The 23,701-nt window shown below is 51.0% G+C and overlaps 1 long non-coding RNA gene, 1 other non-coding gene and 1 pseudogene across 3 annotated transcripts; 1 reads left to right on the forward strand and 2 right to left on the reverse strand.

Annotated features, from left to right (window-relative positions):
• The first annotated feature begins 5,720 nt into the window (after positions 1-5,720).
• On the forward strand, positions 5,721-22,413 carry LOC140207710 (uncharacterized). Of its 2 annotated transcripts, none has more exons than XR_011888628.1 (3): positions 5,721-5,745; positions 20,258-20,926; positions 22,332-22,413. It is a non-coding gene; the product is annotated as an uncharacterized lncRNA (long non-coding RNA). The 2 variants fall into 2 exon arrangements; XR_011888629.1 differs by lacking the exon at positions 5,721-5,745 and adding an exon at positions 19,521-19,586.
• Positions 8,824-9,016, reverse strand: LOC140208877 (U2 spliceosomal RNA). Its single transcript, XR_011888963.1, has one exon. It is a non-coding gene; the product is annotated as a U2 spliceosomal RNA (small nuclear RNA).
• On the reverse strand, positions 19,050-19,181 carry LOC140208809 (U2 spliceosomal RNA; annotated as a pseudogene).
• Positions 22,414-23,701: the final 1,288 nt, after the last annotated feature.

Consider the following 23,701-nt stretch of genomic DNA (forward strand, 5'->3'; position numbering starts at 1 on the left):
TTGAGGGGGGACTTGATAGAGGTACGGTATTTAAAATTATGAGGAGGATAGATAGAGTTGACATTGATAGGCTTTTTCCATTGAGAGTGGGGGAGATTCAAACAAGAGGACATGAGTTGAGATTTAAAGTGCAAAAGTTTAGGGGTAACAAGAGGAGGAACTTCTTTACTCAGAGAGTTGTAGCTGTGTGGAACAAGCTGCCAGCAGAAGTGGTTGAGGCAGGTTTGATGTTGTCTTTTAAAGTTAAATTGGACAGCTATACGGACTGGAAAGGAATGGAAGGTTATGGGCTGAGTGCAGGTTGGTGGGACTAGGTGAGAGTAAGAGTTCGGCACGGACTAAAAGGGCCGAGATGGCCTGATTCCGTGCTGTAATGGTGATATGGTTATATGGTTATATCTGATGATCAGACTGGATTGATTAAAAATCGGTACTCACATTTTAATATTCGTCATTTACCTAATGTTATCTATTCTCTTTATAAGGAGATATTGGAATGCGTGATATCTTTAGACACTGAGAACGTTTTTGATCGGGTACAATGGAATTATTTATTTGAAATCATAGAAAATTTTAACTTGGAGCCCGATTTCACTCAATGGATTAAATTACTTTACTTATCTCCCTCTGCTCGGGTTCTTACTAATTTTCAGAATTCTAAACCATTTAAACTCCAATGTGGAACCAGACCGGCTTTAGAACCCTTAGCTATTGCTTTTTGAGAATCTGGTGATATCACTGGTATTTTAAGAAGTACTACCCATAAAGTTTTTCCCCATGTGGATGACCTATTGATTTTTATTTCTAATGTTGAGACTTCATTACCTTCTGTGCTTTCTTTACTCTCCTGTTTCAGCCAGTTTTCAGGATATAAATTGCATTTACATAAGAGTGAACTTTTCCCTTTGAATAATTTAGTATCTATTAACACTAACCTTCCTTTTAAAATTGTAAGGAATCAATTTGCCTATCTGGGTGTAACAATTACTAAGAATTATAAACACATATTCAAAGGAAATTTTCTTACCCTACTGAATTATGTAAAAAGGACACTATCAAATTGGTCGCCCCTCTTGTTACCATTGATTGGCCAAATTAATTCTATTAAAATGAATATCTTGCCTATATTCATTTATCTTTTTCAGGCCTTACCCATTGTTATTCCTGAGTCCTTTTTTGACTCTCTTGATTCTACTCTGTCTCCTTATATATGGAAAAACAAACATTCTCAACTAAATAAAGTTCACCTTCAAAAAGCTAAAAAGAATGGAGATTTAGCTTCACCGAATTTTAGGTTTTATTATACGTCAACATTTAGTGCCGAGATCCTCTCTTTGGACTGAGAGTAGATGGGATATAGTCAGAGAAAAGAGGTGAGGGCTGGGGATGGGGCAAGAGCTGGGGAGTGAGAGGTGGATCCAGGTGAGGGGGAGGTGGGAAGATGTAAACAGTGACAGTGGGAGGTGAGTGTTTGGGGCAACACAGGGCTGCAGAAGATGGAAATTAATTCCATCGAGGATTAACAAAGAGGTTAGAGAGTATTTGCTGTAGAGAGTGCAATGAAGATTCACCAGACTGATCCCTGGAATGGTGGGGTCATAATATGAAGAACGATCAAATATGATAACCCTTTCATTTAGAGCAGGGGTCCCCAACCTTTTTAGCACCGCAGACCGGTTTATTATTGGCAATATTCTTGCGGACCGGCCAACCCAGGGTGGAGGGGTGTAGGGTTGCCAACGGACAAGAGTAGCAGTCAAATACATGGTGTTTACCCTGTGAAGGACTACAATGACCATGAAGCCTTGAGCGGGCACCAGTGTGCATGCGTGACCTGCACATTTTTTTCTACAAATGGTTTTTGGCAATTCTGCTCGGGGGAGGGGTGTTAATCACGACCGGAATATATGTGATAAGTGGCTAATACACTCAATTTCATTTCTAAAAGGGTTTATCTAACGAATTTAATATTAAACACACAGTACATATTTTCCTCGCATGAATATAGTGATAAGTCAATTAAGTTCTCTTCAAGTTTTGAAGAGAAAAGGAGACAAGACAGTCCCCCGTGGAGCCCCAGTGCTGCTGATCACTCTGTCGGACACACAGTGTTGCAAGCACACGTACTGTGTTCTGCCAGTCAGGTAATCAAGAATCCATGACACCAGGGAAGCATCCACCTGCATCACTGTCAGCTTCTCCCCCAGCAGAGCAGGGCGGATAGTGTTGTATGCACTGGAGAAGTCAAAAAACATGACCCTCACAGTGCTCGCTGGCTTGTCCAGGTGGGCGCAGACATGGTTCAGCAGGAAGACGATGGCATCCTCAACTCCTGATCGGGGCTGGTAGGCGAACTGGAGGGGGTCTAAGTGTGGCCTGACCATAGGCTGGAGCAGCTCCAGAACAAGTCTCTTCAGGGTCTTCATGATGTGGGAGGTCAATGCCACCGGTCTGTAGTCATTGAGGCCGCTGGGGCGGGGCGTCTTTGGCACAGGGACGAGGCAGGACATCCTCCACAGTACAGGAACCCCCCGGAGCCTCAGGCTCATGTTGAATACATGGCGAAGTACTCCACATAGCTGAGGGGCACAGGCTTTGAGCACCCTGGTACTGACACCATCCAGTCCTGCAGCCTTGCTTGGGTTGAGATGTTTCAGCTGTCTTCTCACCTGTTCAGCTGTGAAGCCCACCATGGTGGTTTTGTGTGGGGAAGGGGTATAGTCTTGAGAGCAGGGTGGGGGACTGTGAGGAGGGGTAGGAGGGGAGAGTGGAATATGTGTTGGTTGGGGTCCGACAACAGATGGCTCATGTTGGGGATGGGCAGGGATCACAATGTCAAATCTGTTAAAGAAGAGTTTAAGTTCGTTGGCCCTGTCCACACTGCCTTCCACTCCTCTGTTGCTAGTTTGCCGGAACCCAGTGATGGTCCTCTTCCCCCTCCAGACCTCTCTCATGTTGTTCCTCTTATGAACATATAAAATCATCGCAACACACCAATATGACTGAATCAGTGGGAGCCCTGGGCTTGTTTCCCTGCAACAAGACGGTGCCATTGAGGGGTGATGGGAGACAGTGATACTCGAAGGGAGTTCCTTATGTCCAGTCTATTCTGCAATTTAGTTTTCATTGCATTCATTGCAGAGATATGTTGCAAATGGAATCAATGTTTTCAGTGCTTTCTTGGCTATCAGGATATTCAGCCTTGACTTTGATCCAGAATGCTGGCAGAGGTGTTATGTCAAACATACTTTTCAGCTCGCCGTCCTTTGCAAGCTCGAAGAGTTGATCTCCTTCCCGCACTGACATGGTTGACGTGAGGGTAATAACCTCACGTGCGTTCAAGTTCAACAGCGGGCGTGACAGGGAATGCAGCTGACTCATATTGCCAAATCATGTTGTTTCCTCGCGGCCCGGTAGCGCATGCTTTGCAGCCCAGTACTGGTCCGCGGCCCGGTGGTTGGGGACTGCTGATTTAGAGAATGGATGACTGAGAGGTGAACACATTGAAATGCACAGCATCATTACAGACGTCCCACCTCTCCCGGAAGTTCCGGGAGTCTCCCGCATATTGATAGTGGCTCCCTGATGCCCAGAAATTATATACAATATCCTGGAAATTGATTTTATTGAGAGGGAGAGCGAGCATCCTGATTGGTCTCTCTTCATGCTAAGAGTGGTGGAAACAATATGATATGGCGATATGAGTCCGCTGCACCTTTCCTCATTCCCTGTGACGCCCACTGTTGAACTCGAACGCATGCGAGGTCATTACCCGCGCGTCATCCATGTCAGCGCGGGAAGATCAACTCCTCGAGCTTGCAAATGACGACGGGCTGAAAAGTATGTTTGACGTAACATCTTTGCTGGCATTCTGGATCAAAGTCAAGGCTGAATATCCTGTGTTAGCCACGAAAGCACTGAAAACATTGCTTCCATTTCCAACATATCTCTGTGAAGCAGGGTTTTCTGCAATGAAAACAAAATTGCAGAATAGACTGGACATAAGGAACTCCCTTCGAGTATCACGCTCTCCCATCACCCCTCGATGAGACCGTCTTGTTGCAGGGAAACAAGCCCAGGGCTCCCACTGATTCAGTGATATTGGTGTGTTGCAATGATTTTATATGTTCGCATGAGGAAAATATGCGCTGTTTAATATCCAAACGTTACTTAAAATGTTATGATGCTATTGACTTATAATTGATTTATCACTCTATTAATGTGAGGAAAATATGCGCTGTGTATTTAATATTAAATTCGTTAGATAACCCTTTTTAGAAATGAAATTGAGTGTATTAGCCACTTATAAGTGACTTATGGTTGACTTATCACCAATATTCCGGTCGTGATTAACACCACATCCCCTCCCCAGTTGGCCGGTCCACAAGAATATTGTCAATATTAAACCAGTCTGCGATACAGAAAAGGTTGGGGACCCCTGTTAAGTAGACCTATCAGTTTTCTCTGTGGATGGGCTTTACAGTCGACCTCAAAAATAATGACAATGTTGCTCACTGCACTGTTTGCAGCAGCGACTTTTCTATTGCCCATGGTGGGCCAAAATGTGAAAGACATGTTGAGGTGAGTTTAACAGGTGTCATTTGTTCACTAGCATAGCCAACGTTATTTAAACTACACAAACACGAGGAAATCTGCAGATGCTGGAATTTCAAGCAACACACACAGGCTGGCTGCTGAGGAGCTACGCTATTGATGTCCTACGTGATGAGGCCGAACTCCTTGTAGACTTGCTTAAAGTTGTAATAGAATAAACATAATAATATAATATAAGTACATATTTTAATGTCACATTTTCTGCATATACCCAACTTGGTTTACAGTTTAGACAAGATGATTAAACAAAGTATTACATAAACCCTTGGAGATCGACGGGGGGCGGGGGGGGGACGGAGTAGATATGGGGTTGCAGGGGGCGGGGATGCTACCTCCCTGAAATGAGTTTTGCAGGGTGGGATGTCTGCCATTATCGGTTGAACCAGGGATCCCAGTCTCTGAGAAAGGGGGTGGACTGTCTGGGACTGAGATGAGGGGAAATGTCTCCACTCCAAGGGTGGTGAATGTCTGTAAATCCCCACCACAGAGGCGGTGAAGACTCAGTGATCGTCCTCACATAAAACAGAGGCTGGCAGATGTGTGGAGACCGGAGGGATCGAGGAAATGAGGATCGGGCAGAAACATGTGGCTGAGAGGGGAGAGCAGTCGCCATCTTGTTGATAGTTAGAGGGGCTGAATGAGCTGTTTCTCACTTGGTGTTCCAGTCCAGTGAGGCCGGAGGAATGTAAATAGAAATGAGTGTTTATAAACACAGACTGATTTGAATGAAACCTGCACATTTCCTGTTTGGGTCTGAATTGAGTGATTAGATCAGACCAGACGCAACTTTATTGTCATTGTGGCGACTACAGAAACAAAGCCAATGAAACGCAGCTGGCGTCTGTACTGGGGTCAGGACTATCACGTGACGGCTCTGCCCATTTACCTGGTCGGAAGGCGCGTCACCTGCCAATCAAGGTTTGACCCCACCCCGCCCATCAATGCGCACCTCACCATTGGCCCCTTTAATTAGCCTTGTACTTGGCCTCGGGCAATTGGCTTAACCCTGCTGGCACCGAGTCATTGGCTTCCCTGTGAATCACCTGGGCTGGACCTTCCAGTCCTATAAAGGAGCCCACGTGCGTAACCCTCTCTCTTTTTTGCTACCTCCGAGGGACCACCCTGCTGTTTGTGAGTTGTGCTTTGAATAGGGTTGGGAGTGTGGATATTGTCCCTAAGCAGAAGAGATGTGCCTGCACAGAGTCAAGGGTGGTTGTGTGTGTGTGTACTTTGTCCCCACGCGATTTAATGTGACTTATTGCTGATCCGGCTACTGTAAATTGTGCGCGTGTTGCTTCTGTTGCCATTTTCCCCCGTTTGCCTTCTGTAAATAAAATCCTTCACTACCCAGACTGTGAGTCCAGAGCCCTTGACTTTGAGACCTGCAGAATCTGTTTCCTGACTTTCAACAATTGGCGCTGCGTGGGGAAAGTGTTCTGGAACGGGCAAAAAAGCCAGTACAGGCACCGAGCATAGGATTCCCGGGTGGACCGACGAGAGAGGGATTTGAGCGCTGGCGGACCACTGTAAACCGGTTGACTGGTCCGAGCAGTGGGACCCACGTCACGAGCACCTGCCCGCTGGGCTGCTCCGGCTGTGGGATGAGGGGGTGGGGGGGGGGGGGGCAACATGAACCTCTCTCTTCGAGACGCGAGCGCCCTGGGGAGCCTCTCTGACCAAGAAAGCATCAACAACGCCCTATGGGTGCCGAAGCCGGAGATCAGGGAAGGCGGCAGAGCCGCCCTGTGGGATCGGTTGGTGACCGCTGTGAGGGTCCGGTACCCCACCCTCCTGGAGTGGGATCTACACCGGCGCCCGCAATGGGATACGGTCAGTGAGGGTACCCGGGCTGTTAGAGAGTGGGCGCTGGTCAACGGCATCTACCAGGGAGCCTGCGACTGTAATTTTTTTAGCAAACACCCGGGTGACCGGTGCCCTAACAGGATACCGGTCACCACCGCGCACCCCGATTTGAATCAGTGATACTGCCCCTCATGGCACCAGCTAACGGGAGGACCGTGCGGGATGCCATCACCGTCCTGGAAGGGCTTGAATAGATGCAGCGGGGGGCACCCACCCTGGTCCGTAGGGCAGAGGCAAGGGCTGGAGATACAACCCCTCCCCGTTTTACGCGCAGGCAGCTGTACATGGACATGGATTCCCCAACCCTGACCTCTACACCCTGTGGAAGGAGCTTTGTGGCGGTAGGGTGGTGGGCAACTGGTCGATTGCACCCATTCTCGTTATCATCGCTGTGTGTATATTATGTTGTGTCTGCCCAATTATTAAGAGCACGTCTGCCTATCTTTAGTCACAAAAAGCGTTAACCTTAGAAATAGTTAGTGTAAGACTTCCATTAAGATATATTCCTTTCCTTTTCACTGTGGTAACGCTTGGTGAGTGGCGTGGCTACCGAGGGGTGGACTGTACTGGAGGGGTCGTGACTGTCACGTGACAGCACTGCCCACTCCTGGTCAGAAGACACGCCCCCTGCCAATCAAGGATTGACCCCTCCTCGCCCATCACTGCACACCTAACCACTGGCCTCTTTAGTTAGCCTTGGATATGGCCTCGGGTAATTGGCCTTTGTAATCAGCTTTAGGGTACGTCCACACTACGCCGGATAATTTTGAAAACGAAGCTTTTTCTCTTCGTTTTGTCCTCCCGTCCACACTGAGCCGGCGTTTTCAGCCCCCGAAAACGGAAAATTTCGAAAACACTCTCCAGAGTGAATAAATGTGAAAACGCTTAAGATCCGGCATAGTGTGTACGGGGTAAACGGAGAGATTTAAAAACGTTGTCGTGACAACACCACAATAACAATGCTTTTTTCTGCTTCTGCTTGGTACTGTGCAAGCTGTTATAACGCGCAGTCGGTGTGAACGGCGTGACAGCTAAATTGTAAAGTGATCTTTTTTGACTATTTAAAAACGCTGTCATGACGTGCTGGAACAGATGTTCGTTGTTTTCTTGAACGCCACCACCTAACAACTTCAGAACAGACGGACGAGACTGAAGCCATAAGGGTTAGAAATGTACTCACCAAATACTTTGACCCATAACTTACTGAATAAATACGTATTCTCACTTCGCCCTGTTTTCTGTCCTTGCTTGTATGAAGGTAGTTTACCTATTTATGCAAGTACTTCTCTGACAATAAATGTGTAACAGCCTAATGTAACATTGTATGGAAATAACGCTGATGCAGACGTTTTATACATTTAACAAGGTGCTTTATTAATGCAACAGCGTTAGTCAGTTTTTCAATGTTCGTCGTCAGCTGGGTCATACTGTCCGTGAACTCCCTGTTGATTGCCTCCATTCGCTCCAGTATTTGTTTTTTTTTAATATAAGTTTTAAGTCCTGCGCGAGAGCCAAGAGCAATTCCTTTCAAGTTTCTCTAGTCTGTAACTGGACAAACGCGCACTAAGTACACCGTTTCCTCTTCGCTTGTTTTCTGTGTGTCCTGTGCATGCCCAGTAGGAGGAGATTCGCCCAAATATCCGTCTAATGTGGAAGGAGATATTTTCAAAAACGCTTAGTGTGGACGCCTGTCGTTTTTACTCGAAACCGGCGTTTTCAAAATTATCCGGCGTAGTGTGGACGTAGCCTAACTCTGCCGGCACCGAGCCGTTAGCGTTCCTGTGAATTACCTGGGCCGGGCACTTCAGCCTTCCTGCATTAAAAGGGCGCCCCGTGTGCTGGACGCTCTCTTTGCCATTTCTGAGGGACCACTCTGCTTCATTTTAGGCTGAGAACCTTGGAACAGCGCTGGAGAAAATTGTTGGTAGGCTGTGATTGTCCCTGATAGCATTGAGCCGTGCCTGTACAGTGAAGGGGCATCGTATTGACTTTTCCCTTGCATATGTATGTACTTTATTCCCAGGTTCGTTTTTTTAATTCTCTGCGTGTGTCTCTGCCGATCCGACTTTATCCACGACTGCTGTAAATTGTGTGCGTGTTGCTCCTGTTGCCTTTGAGACCTGAAGAATCCGTTTCCTCGCTTGTATTTCTTTCTTCCATGTGGTGGTCCAAGAGGCTCCTAAATATTCTGTAAATAAACTGCTTTACCCACTCAAGCCTACGTGTGTCCTCATTTAAAAACAAACATAGCCTGCAAGAAGTACGAGGCAGAAAGAAGAAATATACCCCACAGCCTGCCTGCGAGTAACGGAATTCTATTTTTTATTTGTTGTTAGTCTCCCCGAAGGGAGGTGCACCGTTCCCAGAGGCACTGCAATACCGGGTCGATGCGCGGAGTGGACGGAGCAAGCCCCTATTCCATCTCCCTGTTCCAAAAATCAATTTAATATATGGTCCCCAGATAAGGGACGTATCAGATATTAAACTGATAAGAACAGATTTTTTTTTATTTCACAATATACTTTATTCAAAAATAAATATATACAATAAACCATTCAATAACTTTTCATCCTTTACATACGTTTCCATTATACTCAGTAAAATACCTGTGTTTATAGCCACCCGCGTGGCACTACAGTAGTTCAGCTTAGCATCTCATTGTTGAGGGGTATACTCCCCACCCACCGACCCCTCCCACTCCCACGGGTGGAGAAACCTATACTGTGGTCCTTCCCCACCGGGCCCTTGCGGTGGCTGCACCAAGTTTCAGTGCGTCCCTCAGCACGTACTCCTGCAGCCGAGAGTGTGCCAGTCGGCAGCATTCTCCCACGGACATCTCCATGTGCTGGTAGATCATCAAGTTTCGGGCTGACCAAAGAGCGTCTTTCACCGAGTTGATGATCTGCCAGCAGCATCGGATGTTGGTCTCCGTGTGCGTCCCCGGGAACAGCCCGTAGATCAGAGAGTCCTCTGTCACGCAGCTGCTGGGGATGAAACGTGACACTAGCCCATCCATCCTCCTCCACACCCTCTTTGCGAACTGGCAGTGTGCAAAGAGGTGGGTCACAGACTCCTCCTCACTGCAGTCCTCCCGTGGGCAGTGGGGTGCAGAGATGACGTTCCGGGCGTACAGGAGGGCTCTGACTGGGAGGGCCCCTCTCACCGCCAGCCAGGCGAGGTCTTGGTGCCTGTTGGTGAGATCTGGCGATGAGGCATTTTGCCAGATGAACTGGACAGTCTGCTCAGGGAACCACCCCACTGTGTCCATCACGTCCTTCTCCTGCAGTGCCTGCAGGACACTTCGTGCCGACCACTGCCTGATGGCCTTGTGGTCAAAGGCGTTCTCCTGGAAGGACTTTGCTACGTGGGACAGGTATGCCGGCAACGACCAGCTGACTGGGGCGTTGCGCGGGAGTGGGGCCAGACCCATCCTTCGTAGCCAGGGCGACAAGTAGAACCTGGGCACATAGTGGTACTTGGTGCCCACATACCTGGGCTCTACACACAACCTGATGCAGCCACATACGAAGCTGGCCATCAGGGTGAGGGCGACATTGGGGACGTTCTTGCCCCCGTTGTCCAGGGACTTGTGCATGGCGGTCCGTCTCACCCGCTCCATCTTGGATCCCCAGACGAATCTGAAGACAGCTCGGGTGATTTCCGAGCTGTAGGAGCGGGGGACGGGCCAGACTTGCGCCAAGTACAGCAGCCCTGAGAGCACCTCACACCTGATGACCAGGTTCTTGCCCGTTATCGACAGGGGGCGCCCTCCCCACAGTCCCAGTTTCTGTTTCACCTTGGCAGTCCGCTCCTGCCAGTTCTTGTTGCACGCCTCAGCCCCTCCGAACCAGATCCCCAACACCTTCACGTGGTCAGACCTGATGGTGAAGGGGACGCTGGATCGGTCGGGCCAGTTGCCAAAGAGCATGGCTTCGCTCTTTGTGCGGTTGACCCTGGCTCCCGACGCTAGCTCGAACTGTTTGCAGGTGCCAATCAACCTGCGAACTGACCTCGGATCAGAGCAGAAGACGGTGACGTCGTCCATGTACAGGGAGGTTTTCAATTGGGTCCCTCCACTGCCTGGCAGCGTCACCCCTCTTATGCCCCGATCCCTCCTGATGGCTTCCACAAAGGGTTCTATGCAGCAGACAAACAAGACAGGGGAGAGGGGGCAGCCTTGCCTGACTCCAGACCTGATGGGGAAGCTGTCCGTTTCCCACCCGTTGACCTGGACTGCACTACGGATGTCTGTGTAGAGCAGTCTGATCCAATTCCGGATTCCCTCCCCAAATCCCATTTTGGAGAGCACGTCCGCCATGTACGTGTGCGATATCCTGTCGAAGGCTTTCTCCTGGTCCAAGCTGACCAGGCAGGCGTCCACCCCCCTGTCCTGCACGAAGGCGATGGTGTCCCTCAGCAGCGCGAGGCTGTCTGAGATCTTCCTGCCCGGTACAGCACAGGTTTGGTCCGGGTGGATCACCTGTCCCAGAGCAGACTTGACCCTGTTGGCGATAGCCTTGGACAGGATCTTGTAGTCCACATTCAGGAGAGAGATGGGTCTCCAATTCCTAATGTCCTCCCTTTCCCCCTTCTGCTTGTAGATGAGGGTGATGATGCCCTTCCTCATGGACATACTGCCGGCCAGAAGCATAGCATTGTACACTTCCAGCAGGTCTGGGCCCATCTAGTTCCACAGCGCCGAGTACAACTCAGCTGGTAAGCCGTCGCTTCCGGGAGTCTTACCCGACCCAAAGGAACGGATGGAGCCTGTCAGCTCGTCCAGGGTCAGTGGCTGATCCAGACTCTCCCGCTTGCCGTCGTCTAAGACCTGCGTGATAGACGACAGGAAGTTGCGGGAGGCTGTGGATTCTGTGGCCTTTTCCTCGTACAGACCGGCATAGAAGGACTTGCAGATCCTCAGTATGTCGGTCTGCGAGGACGCGACTGAGCCGTCCTCTTCCTTAAGGTTGTGGATCACAGAGCTCCCCCTGTGCACCTTTTGGAAGAAGAAGCGTGAGCACGTCTCGTCCTGCTCCACGGTTTGGACCCTTGATCGGAAGATGATCTTGGAGGATTCAGCGGCGAGGTGCTGGGCTTGCTGGCCCTTCACCTCTCGCAGTTCCTCCCTGACATCCACCCCCTTCGACTGCAGAAGGAGAAGTTGCTGCAACTCTGTCTGGAGTTTACGCAGTTCCCTCTGCTCCTGCCTTGCCTTCTGAATACCCTTGCGGATGAAGAACCTCTTAATGTTCTCCTTGGTGGCTTCCCACCAGTGAACCGGGGAATCAAAGAAGGCTTTCAAGGTTCTCCAACCTGTGTACTCCTTCTCTAGTTCCTCGATGTTCTCTGGGGTCAGCAGCTTTACGTTCAGCTTCCACGTCCCCCTGCCTGCCTTCTGGTCCTCCGGTAAGTGACAGGTGGCTCTCAGAAGGCAGTGGTCAGAGAAGAACACCGGCGTGACGTCGGTGGACCTGACCGTGAGGGACTCAGACAGGAAGAGGAAGTCGATCCGGGAGCGGGCTGAGCCGTCCGATCGTGTCCAGGTGGCTTGCGGCTGTGCTCCACCTGTGGGGGTGCCAAAGGCGTCGCGCAGCTTGGCTGTCTTCACCATTTCCCTCAGGAGTCTAGAGGTACTGTCCAGCCTGCCGTCGGCACTGCCGGGTCCTCCAGCCGCATCAATGGTGCAATTGAAGTCTCCGGCCAGAGCGACTGGCTGGGTCGTCACCAGCAGCTGTGGGAGCTGCTCGAAGACGGCCAGCCGCTCGCTCCGCACGGGGGAGGCGTACATGTTGATCAGCCTGAGCAGAGTGCCCCGGTATTTGACGTCTGCTACCAGGAGGCGCCCCGCAACCACCTCTTTAACTTGGGTGATTGAGAAGTTGCCTCCCCGCAGCAGAATCCCCAGGCCGGAAGCGCGACAATCGTTGCCCCCCGACCACACCATCCTGAGCCTTCATCCCCACCGCCTTTGTGAAGTTTTCCACCTCCTGTGGGCTCAGGTACTGCTGGTAGTACTCCTCCGTGTGTGGCCGTTCTGGTTCTGGGTCTGGGCCCGGGGGGTTGCTGACTTCCTGGGCTGCTTCCCCTTCCGGCTGCTGGGTGCCAGCCGTGGCTCTGCTCCCGGATTCCCGGAGCTCTGTGCATCTGCTGCTCTCCGCCTCCTGTACTTGGGGGGTGGCCAGCAGACTTTCTCCCCTCTCTCTCCTCCTCTCCACCTGTTCTGCCAGCCGCTTCTTCCGCCGGGGCTGCTGGCCTCCCCCAACTCCTTCCTCCTCTGAAGAGGACAGGGTACCAGGGGCTGTGTGGTTCCCTGCCCTTTTCTGGTGTTGCTCTGCCTTCTGTCGCTTGGCCGCCGCCTTTTGGGTCTTTTTTCGTTTCACGACCTTCCATTCGGTTTCCGCCTCAGCTCTCCCCTCCTCCATGGACTCCTGCTCGTCGTTTGCCTGGTCCTGGAGGGTCTGCAGTGGGGTGGCAGGTCTTGGGGTGCTTGCACCTTCCTCCCTGGTCTCGTCATCCGTCCTGTCGGGTGCCTCATCTGCAGCGCTGGCGGGTACGTCCGCATCAGCCTGGGCCCTTTCAGGGCCAGCACCTCCCCTGGTCGCCTGTGCGTAGGTGCCCCCACGCTTCGGGCAGGCTCTGTACAGGTGGCCAGCCTGTCCGCAGAGGTTGCAGGCCTTGGCCTGCGTGCAGTCTTTGGTCAGGTGGCCTTCCATTTTACAGTTCTTGCACATCACCACCCTGCACTGGGCTGCGATGTGCCCTTCCTTGCCGCAGTTTCGGCACACCCTGGGTTGTCCCGAGTACACCATGTACCCTCGGTTCCCTCCGATGGCGAAGACGGAGGGGGGGTGGATGATGCCGCCGTTGGAATCCAACCTCAGCTTCACCTTCACCTGCCGTTTGCTGGTCCAGATTCCCAGTCCGTCCTTCACGTCGGCTGGTGCTCCTATGCTCTCCACATACCGAGCGAGGAACGTAAGGACATCTACCACTGGCACGTGCGGGTTGAACATGTGCACCGTGATTGTCCTTTCCTGTTGCGTAGCCGTTGCAAAGAGGGGCTGTGCTTTCAGCAGCGACAGCGGCGCCTCTGTCCCCTTCAGCTGAAGCTGCTGGTACAGCTTCTGCCACCCTGCAGCCTGCCGGAAAGTGACATCGAAGAAGCCTGCGAAGTCCTGGACGCAGTAGATGTCATCGGGCGTAAATCCGCAGCAATCCAGCAAGACCTTCCGGATGAAGGTCTCTCGGGTGAAGCCGGTGCCCCCGTTCCGGTCTCGCACTGTCAGCCTGACAGTGTTCTTGATACCCTGGCCTCGAGCTGATGTACTGCTCGCTGCTGCCATCTTCTTCTTCACTGCTGTCGTCGCTGGTATGGGGTGTTAGATTGGAGGCCAATCAGCATTAGGATCCACCCCTGTGTCAGCGCGAACTCTCCTCCGCCTTCTGGTCTGATAAGAACAGATTTTTTTTTTTTTTTTTTATTTCAAAATATACTTTATTCAAAAATAAATATATACAGTAAACCATTCAATAACTTTTCATCCTTTACATACGTTTCCATTATACTCAGTAAAATACCTGTGTTTATAGCCACCCACGTGGCACTCCAGTAGTTCAGCTTAGCATCTCATTGTTGAGGGGTATACTCCCCACCCACCGGCCCCTCCCACTCCCACGGGTGGAGAAACCTATACTGTGGTCCTTCCCCACCGGGCCCTTGCGGTGGCTGCACCAAGTTTCAGTGCGTCCCTCAGCACGTACTCCTGCAGCCGAGAGTGTGCCAGTCGGCAGCATTCTCCCACGGACATCTCCATGTGCTGGTAGATCATCAAGTTTCGGGCTGACCAAAGAGCGTCTTTCACCGAGTTGATGATCTGCCAGCAGCACCGGATGTTGGTCTCCGTGTGCGTCCCCGGGAACAGCCCGTAGATCAGAGAGTCCTCTGTTACGCAGCTGCTGGGGATGAAACGTGACACTAGCCCGTCCATCCTCCTCCACACCCTCTTTGCGAACTGGCAGTGTGCAAAGAGGTGGGTCACAGACTCCTCCTCACTGCAGTCCTCCCGTGGGCAGTGGGGTGCGGAGACGACGTTCCGGGCGTACAGGAGGGCTCTGACTGGGAGGGCCCCTCTCACCGCCAGCCAGGCGAGGTCTTGGTGCCTGTTGGTGAGATCTGGCGATGAGGCATTTTGCCAGATGAACTGGACAGTCTGCTCAGGGAACCACCCCACTGTGTCCATCACGTCCTTCTCCTGCAGTGCCTGCAGGACACTTCGTGCCGACCACTGCCTGATGGCCTTGTGGTCAAAGGCGTTCTCCTGGAAGAACTTTGCTACGTGGGATAGGTATGCCGGCAATGACCAGCTGACTGGGGCGTTGCGCGGGAGTGGGGCCAGACCCATCCTTCGCAGCCAGGGCGACAAGTAGAACCTGGGCACATAGTGGTACTTGGTGCCCACATACCTGGGCTCTACACACAACCTGATGCAGCCACATACGAAGCTGGCCATCAGGGTGAGGGCGACATTGGGGACGTTCTTGCCCCCGTTGTCCAGGGACTTGTGCATGGCGGTCCGTCTCACCCGCTCCATCTTGGATCCCCAGACGAATCTGAAGACAGCCCGGGTGATTTCCGAGCTGTAGGAGCGGGGGACGGGCCAGACCTGCGCCAAGTACAGCAGCCCTGAGAGCACCTCACACCTGATGACCAGGTTCTTGCCCGTTATCGACAGGGAGCGCCCTCCCCACAGTCCCAGTTTCTGTTTCACCTTGGCAGTCCGCTCCTGCCAGTTCTTGTTGCACGCCTCAGCCCCTCCGAACCAGATCCCCAACACCTTCACGTGGTCAGACCTGATGGTGAAGGGGACGCTGGATCGGTCGGGCCAGTTGCCAAAGAGCATGGCTTCGCTCTTCGTGCGGTTGACCCTGGCCCCCGACGCTAGCTCGAACTGTTCGCAGGTGCCAATCAACCTGCGAACTGACCTCGGATCAGAGCAGAAGACGGTGACGTCGTCCATGTACAGGGAGGTTTTCACTTGGGTCCCTCCACTGCCTGGCAGCGTCACCCCTCTTATGCCCTCATCCCTCCTGATGGCTTCCACAAAGGGTTCTATGCAGCAGACAAACAAGACAGGGGAGAGGGGGCAGCCCTGCCTGACTCCAGACCTGATGGGGAAGCTGTCTGTTTCCCACCCGTTGACCTGGACTGCACTACGGATGTCTGTGTAGAGCAGTCTGATCCAATTCCGGATTCCCTCCCCAAATCCCATTTTGGAGAGCACGTCCGCCATGTACGTGTGCGATATCCTGTCGAAGGCTTTCTCCTGGTCCAAGCTGACCAGGCAGGCGTCCACCCCCCTGTCCTGCACGTAGGCGATGGTGTCCCTCAGCAGCGCGAGGCTGTCTGAGATCTTCCTGCCCGGTACAGCACAGGATTGGTCCGGGTGGATCACCTGTCCCAGAGCAGACTTGACCCTGTTGGCGATAGCCTTGGACAGGATCTTGTAGTCCACATTCAGGAGAGAGATGGGTCTCCAATTCCTAATGTCCTCCCTTTCCCCCTTCTGCTTGTAGATGAGGGTGATGATGCCCTTCCTCATGGACTCAGACATACTGCCGGCCAGAAGCATAGCGTTGTACACTTCCAGCAGGTCTGGGCCCATCCAGTTCCACAGAGCCGAGTACAACTCGGCTGGTAAGCCGTCGCTTCCGGGAGTCTTACCCGACCCGAAGGAACGGATGGAGCCTGTCAGCTCGTCCAGGGTCAGTGGCTGATCCAGACTCTCCCGCTTGCCGTCGTCTAAGACCTGCGTGATAGACGACAGGAAGTTGCGGGAGGCTGTGGATTCTGTGGCCTTTTCCTCGTACAGACCGGCATAGAAGGACTTGCAGATCCTCAGTATGTCGGTCTGCGAGGACGCGACTGAGCCGTCCTCTTCCTTAAGGTTGTGGATCACAGAGCTCCCCCTGTGCACCTTTTGGAAGAAGAAGCGTGAGCACGTCTCGTCCTGCTCCACGGTTTGGACCCTTGATCGGAAGATGATCTTGGAGGATTCAGCGGCGAGGTGCTGGGCTTGCCGGCCCTTCACCTCTCGCAGTTCCTCCCTGACATCCACCCCCTTCGACTGCAGAAGGAGAAGTTGCTGCAACTCTGTCTGGAGTTTACGCAGTTCCCTCTGCTCCTGCCTTGCCTTCTGAATACCCTTGCGGATGAAGAACCTCTTAATGTTCTCCTTGGTGGCTTCCCACCAGTGAACCGGGGAATCAAAGAAGGCTTTCAAGGTTCTCCAACCTGTGTACTCCCTCTCTAGTTCCTCGATGTTCTCTGGGGTCAGCAGCTTTACGTTCAGCTTCCACGTCCCCCTGCCTGCCTTCTGGTCCTCCCGTAAGTGACAGGTGGCTCTCAGAAGGCAGTGGTCAGAGAAGAACACCGGCGTGACGTCGGTGGACCTGACCGTGAGGGACTCAGACGGGAAGAGGAAGTCGATCTGGGAGCGGGCTGAGCCGTCCGATCGTGTCCAGGTGGCTTGCGGCTGTGCTCCACCTGTGGGGGTGCCAAAGGCGTCGCGCAGCTTGGCTGTCTTCACCATTTCCCTCAGGAGTCTAGAGGTACTGTCTAGCCTGCCGTCGGCACTGCCGGGTCCTCCAGCCGCATCAATGGTGCAATTGAAGTCTCCGGCCAGAACGACCGGCTGGGTCGTCACCAGCAGCTGTGGGAGCTGCTCGAAGACGGCCAGCCGCTCGCTCCGCACGGGGGAGGCGTACATGTTGATCAGCCGGAGCAGAGTGCCCCGGTATTTGACGTCTGCTACCAGGAGGCGCCCCGCAACCACCTCTTTCACTTGGGTGATTGAGAAGTTGCCTCCCCGCAGCAGAATCCCCAGGCCAGAAGCGCGACAATCGTTGCCCCCCGACCACACCGACAAACCTTTTTTCCACCACCGTGACCACCTCCGGTAGTTACGGAGATGTGGTAGTCCACACTCCTGGAGGAAGGTCACATCGGCCTTTACAGTGTCCAGGTACTGGAGCGTGCTGACGCATCGCCCAGGACTCTTCAAACTTCGCACATTCAAGCACGCCAATTTAAGGTCTGCCATCGTTAAGTCTTTTATTTTGGCTGCTCTCCGTCCTCACTCTTGCCATCCTGAGCCTTCATCCCCACCGCCTTTGTGAAGTTTTCCACCTCCTGTGGGCTCAGGTACTGCTGGTAGTACTCCTCCGTGTGTGGCCGTTCTGGTTCTGGGTCTGGGCCCGGGGGGTTGCTGACTTCCTGGGCTGCTTCCCCTTCCGGCTGCTGGGTACCAGCCGTGGCTCTGCTCCCGGGTTCCCGGAGCTCTGTGCGTCTGCTGCTCTCCGCCTCCTGTACTTGGGGGGTGGCCAGCAGACTTTCTCCCCTCTCTCTCCTCCTCTCCACCTGTTCTGCCAGCCGCTTCTTCCGCCGGGGCTGCTGGCCTCCCCCAACTCCTTCCTCCTCTGAAGAGGACAGGGTACCAGGGGCTGCGTGGTTCCCTGCCCTTTTCTGGCGTTGCTCCGCCTTCTGTCGCTTGGCCGCCGCCTTTTGGGTCTTTTTTCGTTTCACGACCTTCCATTCGGTTTCCGCCTCAGCTCTCCCCTCCTCCATGGACTCCTGCTCGTCGTTTGCCTGGTCCTGGAGGGTCTGCAGTGGGGTGGCAGGTCTTGGGGTGCTTGCACCTTCCTCCCTGGTCTCGTCATCCGTCCTGTCGGGTGCCTCATCTGCAGCGCTGGCGGGTACGTCCGCATCAGCCTGGGCCCTTTCAGGGCCAGCACCTCCCCTGGTCGCCTGTGTGTAGGTGCCCCCACGCCTCGGGCAGGCTCTGTACAGGTGGCCAGCCTGTCCGCAGAGGTTGCAGGCCTTGGCCTGCGTGCAGTCTTTGGTCAGGTGGCCTTCCATTTTACAGTTCTTGCACATCACCACCCTGCACTGGGCTGCGATGTGCCCTTCCTTGCCGCAGTTTCGGCACACCCTGGGTTGTCCCGCGTACACCATGTACCCTCGGTTCCCTCCGATGGCGAAGACGGAGGGGGGGTGGATGATGCCGCCGTTGGAACCCAACCTCAGCTTCACCTTCACCTGCCGTTTGCTGGTCCAGATTCCCAGTCCGTCCTTCACGTCGGCTGGTGCTCCTACGCTCTCCACATACCGAGCGAGGAACGTAAGGACATCTACCACTGGCACGTGCGGGTTGAACATGTGCACCGTGATTGTCCTTTCCTGTTGCGTAGCCGTTGCAAAGAGGGGCTGTGCTTTCAGCAGCGACAGCGGCGCCTCTGTCCCCTTCAGCTGAAGCTGCTGGTACAGCTTCTGCCACCCTGCAGCCTGCCGGAAAGTGACATCGAAGAAGCCTGCGAAGTCCTGGACGCAGTAGATGTCATCGGGCGTAAATCCGCAGCAATCCAGCAAGACCTTCCGGATGAAGGTCTCTCGGGTGAAGCCGGTGCCCCCGTTCCGGTCTCGCACTGTCAGCCTGACAGTGTTCTTGATACCCTGGCCTCGAGCTGATGTACTGCTCGCTGCTGCCATCTTCTAACTCACTGCTGTCGTCGCTGGTATGGGGTGTTAGATTGGAGGCCAATCAGCATTAGGATCCACCCCTGCGTCAGCGCGAACTCTCCTCCTCCGCCTTCTGGTCTGATAAGAACAGATACTAAACTTGATCTTAGCCAAGAGGCCGAGAAGCGATACCCACAACTGTCCGGACCCTTTCGGATCCTGCTAGTCTTCCCTCTATTAAGTTGGACCGACTGTCTACAGGGCACCGATTTATCCTACTTCTCTCCAACGTTTGAAGTAGATTTGGTGTAATTTCTCTCAATCTTTGACATAAGTTGTATTTTTCTCTCTTGTCGCGAAATCTCTCTCGGAATACAGCTGATCGTGTAAAATAGCTGATATTGCACCAACCAAATGAGAGAGGCGGCCCTGGTTTGTATGAATACTCTTCCTCTCAGCTGATAGTCCTGTCGAACTGTTCCACCCGCCCTCTCTAGCGTCTGATGTCAGTGCAAGCGTGATGACGTTTACGGAAGGCGTTGCAGCGAGAGAAGCAAAGTTTGGGCCGGGTCGTTCGGCGGGCCCGGCGGGGCAGGTGACTGGGGAGGGGGGACCTCCGGAAACGGGAGGAGTGTGGATAGGAACATCAGATGGAAGCGATGGCTGGGGTTGTAAATGGGGGAAGTGAGGCCGTTTGATGACGGACGATGGGTAGTTGGGGGGAGAGGGACGGGGTAGAGTCGGACGAAAGGGAGGGGGTAGTGTTGCAACTTTGACAATATTTAAATGTGAGCTGGCATGTGGCAAATAACGGCATAGCAGTCAATGGATTATTTCCACAGGGAAAAAAAATCTAACCGTCCGGCTGGACTTCAGCTTTTTGACCAGAGCTGGTTCCGTTAAGAAATTGGTGATAATCGGGAGAATGTGGGTACACTGCTTTCCTGATATCCCAAGGTCTTTCTGCCATATGCCACAAGCCAAATACTGGAGATATTTATGAATATTCCGCATTTGCCTAAATTAGTGCAGCTCCATCCAGCATTTAACAACGTTCTCCAACCTATGGCTTACTACATCTCCAAGGAGAGAAAAAGGTGGAAATCTGAGGAAAAGAGGCATAAAATACCGAAAAGGATTCGGTGGTAATGCAGCATTCTGTAGAGAATGATTCAGATGTGATGTGATTCTTAATCATGGCAGAGATCTTTCATCAGTTCTAAGGAAGAGCCATTAACCTGACACATTTGCTCTGTTTCTCTGCAGAATGCTGAATGAAGTGACAAGTATCCCCAGCACTTATTTTCATTGAAAAGATATTGCCGTTCCGTCATTGTGGTGGCTGGATCGAAATCCTGGAACGCCAATGCTTTCCCCCTCAGGAGTACAGAGATCCTTAACCAGAAGAAGTGCGGTTGTTCCAGATGCATTCACTGTCACTTCCTTTGGGCAATGATGGATGTGCAGTGAAATCTCACATTGGCAATGAAGTGTGGATTCTGAACAGCCAATAACTAAAAATAGCCTTATAGAACACTACAGCACAGTGCAGATCGTTCGGGCTAACCACTCCCTCCTAAATCACCCTCTACTTTTCTAAAATCCCTTTCATGTCCAGAATATATCAGCCTCTACCAACACTCTGGTAGTCAGTGTGTTCCACACACCACTCTCTGTGCTTTATATAAAAAAAATCTTACACCTGATATCCCCCTGTACTTTTCTCCGGTCACCTTAAAATGATGCCCTCTGGTATCAGCCACTTCTGCACTGGGAGGAAAGGTCTCTGGCTGTCCTTCAAGTGTACCTGAAGATGACTTCAGCTTGTGATCATGCGTTCCCCTTTTCAGCATCATTCGTGATTGTGCAGGACGATGGCAGTTCCGTTTGTGCAAGATTGGGATCTGCTGCAGACTTTGGGTGAAGGAGCATATGGTGAGTAAGTCATGCAGTTCAAAAAATAATTCTTAAAAACTGGTTTGGTAGATTAGCAATAGCACTCATTTAAGGAGGTATTTCTTAACTTGCAGCAAAAGTCTGGAGAAAGAAACGCCCCACGAGAAGGGTGCACCATCTGTCGAGAATTCCCAAGGAAGTAAGGGTGATAATAACATGTGTTATAATGAGGATTAATTAATTGACGGTAGGCAAGAGGACTGGGAAAGTTTAAAACTACAAGGTATGCCACAAAAATTGTAAAGAATGTGGAACATATAAGAAAATTATTAAAAATATTGATGGGGTTTTTACAGAAATACAAGCAAAAAGCCAAAAGTAATGTTGGTTTTTGAGGCTCATTGTAAAATTGGGAATGAGAAGGTACAGATTCTAAATAATGAAAATAATAACAGATTGCAAAGGTCTGTAGGGAGAGAGAAATTTTTATTTTTATCAGTGAAAAAGTACAGGACAAATTTGTGTCTTTACAAATAAGTGGCATCAGAGATAGTGGATGCATTGCTTGTAATCTGAGGAGACCGGATGTGTGTTCTTTATATTTTCAACAAATTTGAGATAAGTGGCTTATCCGGTGATGCAGAGTACACAAGCCTGCGACGTGATGAGCACAGGTTAAGTGAACGAGCAGAAAAGTGGCCTTTGAAATATAATGTAGAACAAAATATGAAGTTGCCTGCCTGCCCTGGAAGGAAGAATGAAAAACTTGATGGTTAAATAGAGAGGTGATTAGAGAATGTTGCAGTGCAAACTCAATCTCTAGCACACAAGAGTGGTGTGTAGGTTATTGTAAGGATTATGGAAAACAAAGGTAAGGATGTTTTGTAGCAAATTTATTGGGAGCTCGTGAGACAACACCTGGCGATCTGTGTACAGTTTAGATCTCGTCTTTAAGGAAGGATATATTTGAATCGGGATTCACGTATGGGGGCGAGGGGTGAGCGAGTAGGGAAGAAAGAGAGGTGATCTTACTGAAGCAAGATTCTGAGGGTGTTGTCAGACAAGATGCTGAGACGATGTTTCTCCAAGTGAGGATATCGAGAAAATGGGATATAGTTTGAGTAACTGGTTTCCCATTGATCAGGAGATGAAGAAGAATTTCTTCTGCAGGTTGTGATCCTTTGGAATTCTCCAATTTAAGAGTTGTGGTAGAGCCACAGAATATACAATATATTGCAGGCATATGAACTACATGGAAATCTACAGGTGCAGAGGGAGAGTTGGAAAGTGGTGTTGAGGCCAAAACCAGATCAATAATGATCTTATTGCATGGGGTAGCGGGGATGAAGAGCCATTTGGCTCATGCTCTGTTTCTGATGCATTTAACTCAATGGAGCATTGAGAAGTTTTGCAATGTAGACAACGGTTTTGTATTTGATCATAGGGTACAACTGGCAATTAGTCGATGAACAGAGGAAGCAGTGACAGTGAAGAAAGTGGTCACCACACATGCTCGTGACTACCCTGATAACATCAAGAGAGAAATCTGTATCAATAAGATGTTGAACCATGAAAAGACTGTCGGCTTTTATGGGCATCGTCGAGGCCCATATCCAATACTTGTTTTTGGAGTATTGCAATGGAGGAGAGCTCTTTGATAGAGTAGGTAGGATTTGTGCTTAAACTTAGGGTTTAAAATAGAGAAGTTTGGGCTGAGGGGGGAAAGGGTTAAAGATGTTTTGTATACGGATTGGCTAATTTTAATTATTTGGTCACTTTTACAGATATACTTGTGTGGGTTCTTTAGTAACTGCACCTTTGTGTCCTGAGCTGGAAAAAGCTGGCATCCACTCCCAGACATTCTCCCTACAGAACACCCAGAAAACTAAATTATGGGAGAAATGGAACATCTGAAGTTGTACATAATACATTTCCAGATGTTACGGGGACAAAGTAGGACAGGCTTTAAAGTTCAGTATGTAAGCTGCTTCAGCTGTCCTAGGTTTTTTGGTCTGTGGTCTAAATAGGGCATGTTGGAGAATCCATCTACTTGGGCACCTGAGTGAAATGAGGCCTGGGATTTGGGATTAAATTTAAGCGTGATGTAAAATGACATAATTTCAGACAATATTAATGATTTGCGAACTGATCCCAAGTTCAGCCTTTGATTAATGTGATCTGCCTTCCCACAGAGCCTGACGTGGGGATGCCCGAGGCAGATGCTGATGGGTTTTTCCAGCAGCTGATAGCAGGAGTGGTAAGTGCTCCTCATCATTTATCCCTTTGTTTTAAGTGAGTGTTTATGACGTGCAGCAGCAGTTTTCTCTATTTCGACGTACATTACTGAGCATGATCATAGATGGATTGACCTGCCCATGTTTGCTCTCGAAGAGCTTTGTCTGCCAGAATTGAACTAGCACTATAACCAGCAGTAAGGAGGTTAACAGTGCTTTGTCCCAATTTTCAAATGAGATCAATTTTGGAGCTCACCATAGTTCCCTTTGACAGTAAAATGCTGTTCATGGATGGGTGACCTCCCAAAGCATCTTCAGAAGTTTCATCATTCTTCCAGGCCAGCCTTCATACTCAACTTTCATATCGGCACTGGAAGTCTAGTGTGCACCCAGATTAAGTCACAAAATATTCTCTGAACCGATTGTCCAGCAATTGTATCTGACTAATTCTGCCAGAAACCTGTTCCATTTCTACGATTGATATTTTGTGGGCTTGGAGAATTAGAAAAAGATGTAAATTCAGAATACCTGATTTATATTTGTCTTTGCCTACTTTCAGGAATATCTTCGCAGCATTGGA

The sequence above is a fragment of the Mobula birostris genome, chromosome 13, assembly GCF_030028105.1.
Source record: "Mobula birostris isolate sMobBir1 chromosome 13, sMobBir1.hap1, whole genome shotgun sequence".
NCBI lineage: Eukaryota > Metazoa > Chordata > Chondrichthyes > Myliobatiformes > Myliobatidae > Mobula > Mobula birostris.